This window comes from Schistocerca nitens, chromosome 8 (assembly GCF_023898315.1).
Source record: "Schistocerca nitens isolate TAMUIC-IGC-003100 chromosome 8, iqSchNite1.1, whole genome shotgun sequence".
NCBI lineage: Eukaryota > Metazoa > Arthropoda > Insecta > Orthoptera > Acrididae > Schistocerca > Schistocerca nitens.
In genome coordinates, this window is record NC_064621.1 from 382,646,168 (window position 1) to 382,654,531 (window position 8,364).

Consider the following 8,364-nt stretch of genomic DNA (forward strand, 5'->3'; position numbering starts at 1 on the left):
GGCGTGATGGTATGGGGTGCCATTGGTCACACGTCTCGGTCACCTCTTGTTCGTATTGACGGCGCTTTGAACAGTGGACGTTACATTTCAGATGTTTTACGACCCGTGGCTCTACCCTTCACTTGATCCCTGCGAAACCCTACATTTCAGCAGGATAATGCACGACCGCATGTTGCAGGTCCGGTAGGGCCTTTCTGGATACAGAAAATGTTCGACTGCTGCCCTGGCCAGCACATTCTCCAGATCTCTCACCAATTGAAAACGCCTGGTCAGTGGTGGCCGAGCAACTGGCTCGTCACAATACGCCAGTCACTACTCTTGATGAACTGTGGTATCGTGTTGAAGCTGCATGGGCAGCTGTACCTGTACACGCCATCCAAGCTCTATTTGACTCAATACCCAGACGTATCAAGGCCGTTATTACGGCCAGAAGTGGTTGTTCTGGGTACTGATTTCTCAGGATCTATGCACCCAAATTGCGTGAAAATGTAATCACATGTCAGTTCTAGTATAATATATTTACAAAATTGTTGAGGCTTTTCGTGGCCACTTGTTGACAAACTGCCTATTGGCTTCTGTCTCGGGTTCTTCGGCCGACGTTCATCTAATGATTTTTCTGACGTTTCGCCAGCACGAGTGGCTGGCATTGTCAAAGCTTCACCCTCCATTGCCGGTGGTGAACTGGAGCCGAGCTCGCGGGCGCAGACTATATGTACCTGGCGCGCCAACGTCCGAAGGCTTCTCCGCGGTCATTTCCGGTGCGGTTCTCCTCTTGCTACCTGCGACGGTCGTTCGCTGCAGTACGGGAAGCCAGGATCCGTTGACCTTAAGGCTTTCCTCTTTCTTGTTCAAACTGTTCGCGTGTTTTTGTATTTCTACAGCTTCTCTGAACAAGCGCGTGTGATAGTGGTTCTCTACAGCCAGAACTTCCGTGTCGGCGAATTTTATTACGTGGTCGGTCTCATTCAGTGCGTGTTCTGCCACGGCCGATTTCTCCACCTGCCCCAACCTGCAATGTCGCTTATGCTCCTTGATCCTGGTGTTAATGGATCGTCCAGTCATCCCGACATAAACTTTTCCGCATGTGCATGGTATGCGGTATATTCCCGACATTGCAAGTGGGTCCCTTTTCTCCTTCGCCGATCTAAGACACTCTTTGATCTTCCTTGTCGGTTTGAAGATCGTCTTTACGCCATGTTTGCGCAATATACGGCCGATTCTGTCCGTCACTCTGGGAATGTATGGCAGAAAGGCCGTACCCGACATTTCTTTTTCTGGTTCCTTAATTCGCCGAGTGTTTGGCTCAGTTACACTTCTAATATAATTTGTGGAGTACCCATTGCTCCTCAGGACTGTTTCCAGGTGTTGCATTTCTCGTTTGAGGTGTTGCGGCTCACATATTCGTCCTGCTCTCGTTACGAGCGTACTAATCATGCCCCTTTTCTGGCTCGGGTGGTGGTTTGACAGTTTGTGCAGGTATCGGTCCGTGTGAGTCGGTTTTCGATACACGCTGTGTCCCAGGTTTTCGCCGTCCCTTGTGACCAGCACATCTAGAAATGGCAGTTTCTTGTCCTTTTCTACTTCCATGGTAAATGTTATGTTGGCATGGAGGCTGTTCAAGTGTCTTAGGAAGTCACCGATCTGTTCTTCACCATGGCTCCACACCACGAAAGTATCATCGACGTACCTGTACCACACCTTAGGTTTGCAAGTCGCCGAGTCCAGTGCCTGTGCTTCGAATTGTTCCATGAAGAAGTTGGCCACCACTGGACTGAGAGGACTACCCATCGTTAGCGCTCCTGGATCACCGACATATAAGCTGGCAAAACACTTGGCCTCTCTGCTCCAACCACACGTGGGGAAGACCGACACATACATTAAGGACTCAGGACATTTCATTGAGAAGCTGAAGAAACTGAAACTTGCACCAAACGACATCCTGGTCAGCTTTGATGTTGTTTCGTTATTTACGAAAGTGCCACTCAGTGACGCTCTGGAGCACATCGGTTCCATTTTCCCGCTAGACATCAGAAAGCTCTTCCATGCATGTCTCACCACGAGCTATTTCACGTGGAATGGCGACTTCTACGAACAGCTGGAAGGCGACTTGCAAACCTAAGGTGTGGTACAGGTACGTCGATGATACTTTCGTGGTGTGGAGCCATGGTGAAGAACAGATCGGTGACTTCCTAAGACACTTGAACAGCCTCCATGCCAACATAACATTTACCATGGAAGTAGAAAAGGACAAGAAACTGCCATTTCTAGATGTGCTGGTCACAAGGGACGGCGAAAACCTGGGACAGAGCGTGTATCGAAAACCGACTCACACGGACCGATACCTGCACAAACTGTCAAACCACCACCCGAGCCAGAAAAGGGGCATGATTAGTACGCTCGTAACGAGAGCAGGACGAATATGTGAGCCGCAACACCTCAAACGAGAAATGCAACACCTGGAAACAGTCCTGAGGAGCAATGGGTACTCCACAAATTATATTAGAAGTGTAACTGAGCCAAACACTCGGCGAAGTAAGGAACCAGAAAAAGAAATGTCGGGTACGGCCTTTCTGCCATACATTCCCAGAGTGACGGACAGAATCGGCCGTATATTGCGCAAACATGGCGTAAAGACGATCTTCAAACCGACAAGGAAGATCAAAGAGTGTCTTAGATCGGCGAAGGAAAAAAGAGACCCACTTGCAATGTCGGGAATATACCGCATACCATGCACATGCGGAAAAGTTTATGTCGGGATGACTGGACGATCCATTAACACCAGGATCAAGGAGCATAAGCGACATTGCAGGTTGGGGCAGGTGGAGAAATCGGCCGTGGCAGAACACGCACTGAATGAGACCGACCACGTAATAAAATTCGCCGACACGGAAGTTCTGGCTGTAGAGAACCACTATCACACGCGCTTGTTCAGAGAAGCTGTAGAAATACAAAAACACGCGAACAGTTTGAACAAGAAAGAGGAAAGCCTTAAGGTCAACGGATCCTGGCTTCCCGTACTGCAGCGAACGACCGTCGCAGGTAGCAAGAGGAGAACCGCACCGGAAATGACCGCGGAGAAGCCTTCGGACGTTGGCGCGCCAGGTACATATAGTCTGCGCCCGCGAGCTCGGCTCCAGTTCACCACCGGCAATGGAGGGTGAAGCTTTGACAATGCCAGCCACTCGTGCTGGCGAAACGTCAGAAAAATCATTAGATGAACGTCGGCCGAAGAACCCGAGACAGAAGCCAATAGGCAGTATAATATATTTGTCAAATGAATACCCGTTTATGATCTGCATTTCTTCTTTAATGGCCAGTGGTGTAAATCGTGGTAATAGTTATGAGGGTTCATCTAAGCCGTGTGTATTGGTAAAATCGGCTACAAGCGGTCAGGGGAAGCTAAGATGCTACAGTAACAGCGGCTGAGAAGCCAACTACTTAACGATGAGATGATTCTTCTCCATCGCAGCAAATACAGGTTGCTTTTAAGCAAACGAACTTCAAATAACAGAGGCCAGAGTGCTAGTAAGTCTTATTTACGGTCAGCTGGGGAAAATAGATAAACTCGCAGTAATCGCTGCTAACCACAACCTCGAAACGAGATCAAGTCTTCCCCATTAAAATCCTTCTGGGCATTCTACATCTACGTGATTACTCTGCTATTCACAATCAAGTGCCTGGCAGAGGGTTCAATGAACCATCGTCAAGCTGTCTCTCTACCGTTCCACTCTCGAACGGCACGCGGGAAAAACGAGCACTTAAATTTTTCTGTGCGAGCCCTGATTTCTCTTATTTTATCGTGATGATCATTTCTCCCTTTGTAGGTGGGCGCCAGCAAAATGTTTTCGCAATCGGTGGAGAAAACTGGTGATTGAAATTTCATGAGAAGATCCCGTCGCAACGAAAAACGCCTTTGTTTTAATGATTGCCACTCCGTTTCAAGTCTGTGGCACTATCGCCCCTATTTCGCGATAATACAAAACGAGCTGCCCTTCTTTGAACTTTTTCGATGTCATCCGTCAGTCCCACCTGATGCATGCCCCACACCGCACAGCAATACTCCAGAATAGGGCGGACAAGCGTGGTGTAAGCAGTCTCTTTAGTAGACCTGTAGCACCTTCTAAGCGTTCTGCCAGTGAATCGCAGTCTTTGGTTTGCTCTACCCACAATATTATCTATGTGATCGTTGCAATTTAGGTTATTTGTAATTGGAATGCCTAAGTATTTAGCTGAATTTACAGCGTTCTGATCCGACATGTTATAAAACACTAAAATAAATCAAAGTTTCGCTAGAGCTACAGCGGTCCTCTGAGGGCAAGGATTTTAACGACCTTTACACCGGACTTGGAAGCCTACATATTAATAAGCGCAAGTCTGCTGTCAGCTTGATCGCACCGCTCGACCCGCTAGCTTAAAACGGAGCAATCATATCCTAACGTCAGCACAATCAATAAATAATCTTATCACAATTACAGTAGTCCAGATTTTCTGTTTATCACCAGTCGGTTTGCTCGTTGGAAACACGTTCTGTAGCTCGTACTCTCCTACCATTTTTTGTTTCCTCCAAACTGACGCTATGCATACAGCTGGTATCAGCTTCAAGCGTTTGGTGTAGATGACCTCTGCAAACTTTAGCACTGAAGATAATATTACATATGAAACGTCCCCCTTTGAAAAATTATACAAGACTGTGCTTAAACTGACACACAATAGTTTTAGCGCAACGCAATCTGACTTTCAAAAATCCCTACAAAAGAATGGCCCTGACTAACATTAACCTATACCTTTCACAAATCACTTACCTCACAAAAATCTTCGTTACTCAAGCTACTGCAATACAGCGAGCGCCACTACTGCCAGCTAAATAAAAGATTCAAACTACTGAAGGCACTAACTACTGATAGGCATAGTTAGCAAATGAAAGATTTTTAATAGAGAACAAACAATGTATTTACCTTAATAGTGTTGAAAAATCATAATATACATAGCAGTTCATGACATCCAGTCTTACAAGTTTCCAAACTCCGCCATTTCTCTCCCCACATCCACCACTGCTGGCGGCTCACCTCCAACTGCGCAACGCTACGCGCTGTTCACATCCAGCTGCCCAACACTACAATGGCAGACAACAATGCAAACTAGCCACAGACTGCACACAGCACAGCCAGTGATTTTCGTACAGAGCGCTACGTAACGTTGCCAATAAGAAAACATGAACAGCCTACTTACACATATTCTATCATTGTGAAACGAGTACTATACCCAATATATTCCTGTTGAATTGTTCGATCCATAAGATTTCGTGAAACCCACAGCTTGTCCATAATTTACTGCCAGAATATTTCGCTCCAGAGTTTTTGACCAGCCTACACAACAGGTGTAAACCATTTCATACGTGAAGATAGAAGACTGAATTGCAAATGTCATGACAGCAACTTACGAACATTCGGCGTTTTCCCCAGGTTTCGTGGGAGTTAATAAACACATTGTGATGGAATATTTCACGAAACACGTTTTGTTGTTCTTTCTGTCTTCGTCATTGTTGTTGTTATTGCTATTCTTAGTGCAATTTCAACTATTCAGAGGCAATGAAAACGGGATGGCAACTGGAAGTGGTACTACGCTCATAATGTAATCTCAGTTGCTAAGTGACTTTACTGACAAGAGTAGTTGTGACCGGAAATTTACAATAGTGTCTGAATTCTTGTTTGTTTATATCACGTTTAAAACTAACACGTTGTGACAGAAAGGAAATTCAAAAAATATTATAATGTTAATATAACAAGTTTGGCAACGGCCTTGCCACAGTGGATACACCGGTTCCCGTGCGATCACCGAAGTTAAGCGCTGTCGGGCGTGGCCGGCGCTTGGATGGGTCACCATCCCGCCGCCACGTGCTGTTGCCATTTTTCGGGGTGCACTCAGCCTCGTGATGCCAATTGAGGAGCTACTCGACCGAATAGTAGCGGCTCCGGTCAAAGAAAACCGTCTTAACGACCGGGAGAGCGGTGTGCTGACCCCATGCCCCTCCTATCCGCATCCTCACCTGAGGATGATACGGCGGTCGGATGGTCCCGATGGGTCGCTTGCGGCCTGTAGACGGAGTTTAGTTAGTTAATATAACAAGTTTAGCATGAAGGGATAAACACAGTTTTGTACGATGACATTTTACAATATCTCGTGGTTTTTCCGCAGTCTCCCACATCAATGTAGGGAAATTCTGGGCCATTCCCCATGCCCAGCTTTTGATACGCGCCACACAAACATTTGTAACATTTGAACATGAGATTCCTCTAGACACAGACAGATGGGGTACACAGATTTCGTCCCGGGGAGAGTGGTGGTGTCATCAATATCAATTTATACTATGAAAGTAAGTATACATTGTGCGTGCCGCTAAAACTCAGAAATGAGGCCCGGTACGATCAAGGGAGTTATATGGTGTGCTAGTCCCGATTTTAGCTGAATGACGAGCTTTTGAAGACATAAGGGCTGGGAAGTTTCCCCCCTAGAAATTTCTAGAACATTCCGGAACATTCGAGGGTATTCTAGAGCATTCCACAACACTCCAGAATGTTCCAGAGTGTTTGGAAAAATCCCAGATCATTGTGGAACATTCCAGAACACTTTAGAATTTTGTGGAATGTTCTGGAACATTATGGACCATTCGAAGCCTTTTTGGTACATTCTGGAATTCACCACTTGTGTGGCTACCCTTTGGTGCTGATACATAAAGCAAGACCCATCGTGGGTTCGGACGTCAGTTTCTTATCAGTGAAGAAGGGAGGAACCAAAAAAGTAGTGCAGTGAGTGAATGGCAACGCACAAACGTAAAAGAGATCTTGCCAGGTCTGGAGCAAAACGGCGAAAACAAAAAGAATAGCGAAAAACCGAAACAGACGAAGACCTCGAAGCACATTTAAGTTCCCAACGAACGAGAATGAGCACTGTGAGAAGCACAGAAACCTAAGGATAACGAAATGAAAGACTGAAGAATCAAGAACCACGACACAATCTTATAATAAGACTTTGAACTCAAGACACCCATAAAAATATCACCCTGTGAGAAGCGTCGACGCGGACAAGTAATTGAACAACGATGATTGTCAGAAGCGGAACTTATAACTGGAAAGTACAAAGGACACACACTATTTACACCCAGAATACCACTGATCTCTACTGAGCTGCCATTCTAATTTAAAAGACTGCAATTTCCAGTCAAATTATCCTACACTTTTACAATTAACAATGCAGAACGACAAACTGTAAAATATTGCGGCACAACCTGAAAGACTCTTGCATCTCTCACGGCCAACTATTCGTAACTTCCTCTCGAGTAGGAAATTCGAAAAACTTGTACATACATTCCCCGGGTAACAAAATGAAAAATGTTGTTTATAAACAAGAATCCTAAATAGCTAGAATATGTTTCCAATAATTTTTTTACCTCTTATACTTTAAAGTTTATCTCTTTATTCCAACTAATCTGATACATCCCTGAGCGAAGCCGGGTACCCCAACTAGTATAATTATATAACAATGCCGCTCCGAAAGAGAAACGGTTAAAGGCAAAAATAAGAAGAAGAATATTCCACATTAATTGAAAGCGTACAAATGACTTACGTGACACGTAAATAACTCGGAAGGATGTAACAGCGTGGAGGTGTCCAAGCGGCCGTCTGGCAGCAGCGGCGAAGGAGCCGGGAAGGTCTGTGGTCCGCCTGGCGGAAACTCCCGTGTCTTGCCGACATAACACGAACAGCGCCTGCGCTTGCGACCACCCTTTGGAAAATTGCCCCGGCTCCAACGAACTCGTTGTCACTGTCTGCTATCACTACTGCCAAGGCCCTTGTAAATTACAGTAAGTTAATCGTCTAATGTTACTTGTGTAAGCGTACAAAGTACACTAGACACTGAGTCGTGGGTGTCCCCAATTTTTCAAATAATGGATAAGATTCTGAAATTCAATTTTTGGTGTTACTCATTTTGTGAGCTTCAAAATATGTCGTGCGCCAAAAACAAAATTCGAAAGCAGTATACAACAGCTGTTGCATCTCAGTCGTTGATACTTATCCACTTATTGTGTTGAAGGTAGATTACGTTGATACCTAAACGATGAAAGGCAGAATGTTGCTGTGCGGGTCGTGGGACATTCAAAGCTGTTTGAGATCCAAAGGTTTAGAATTAACAAGCGCAAGAGCATTTGTTCGCAGAATGCATACTTTTCATTGCTTTGTTAATTGTGTGTAATGGGTGTCCGTGCGTTCAACGTGATACTTGATAAATAGTTAAAGTTGCCAAAAAAGGGCTATCGACAAGTAATAATAAGTTAACGGATAAAAATTTTGCTGTTTGTTTATTACA

The 8,364-nt window shown here is 45.3% G+C and overlaps 1 protein-coding gene across 2 annotated transcripts in view; it reads right to left on the bottom strand.

The window, feature by feature from the left end:
* Window positions 1–7,730, bottom strand: part of LOC126199325 (glutathione S-transferase D7-like) — a 110,347-nt gene extending 102,617 nt beyond the window's left edge. The window contains exon 1 of one of the 2 annotated variants that reach the window (XM_049936166.1): window positions 7,624–7,730. The gene's annotated coding sequence lies outside the window, so the exon portion shown is untranslated. Of the gene's footprint in view, window positions 1–4,955; window positions 4,979–7,623 lie in introns of those variants that run through there. The other variant, XM_049936167.1, reaches the window with a different exon arrangement.
* Between the last annotated feature and the right edge of the window lie 634 nt (window positions 7,731–8,364).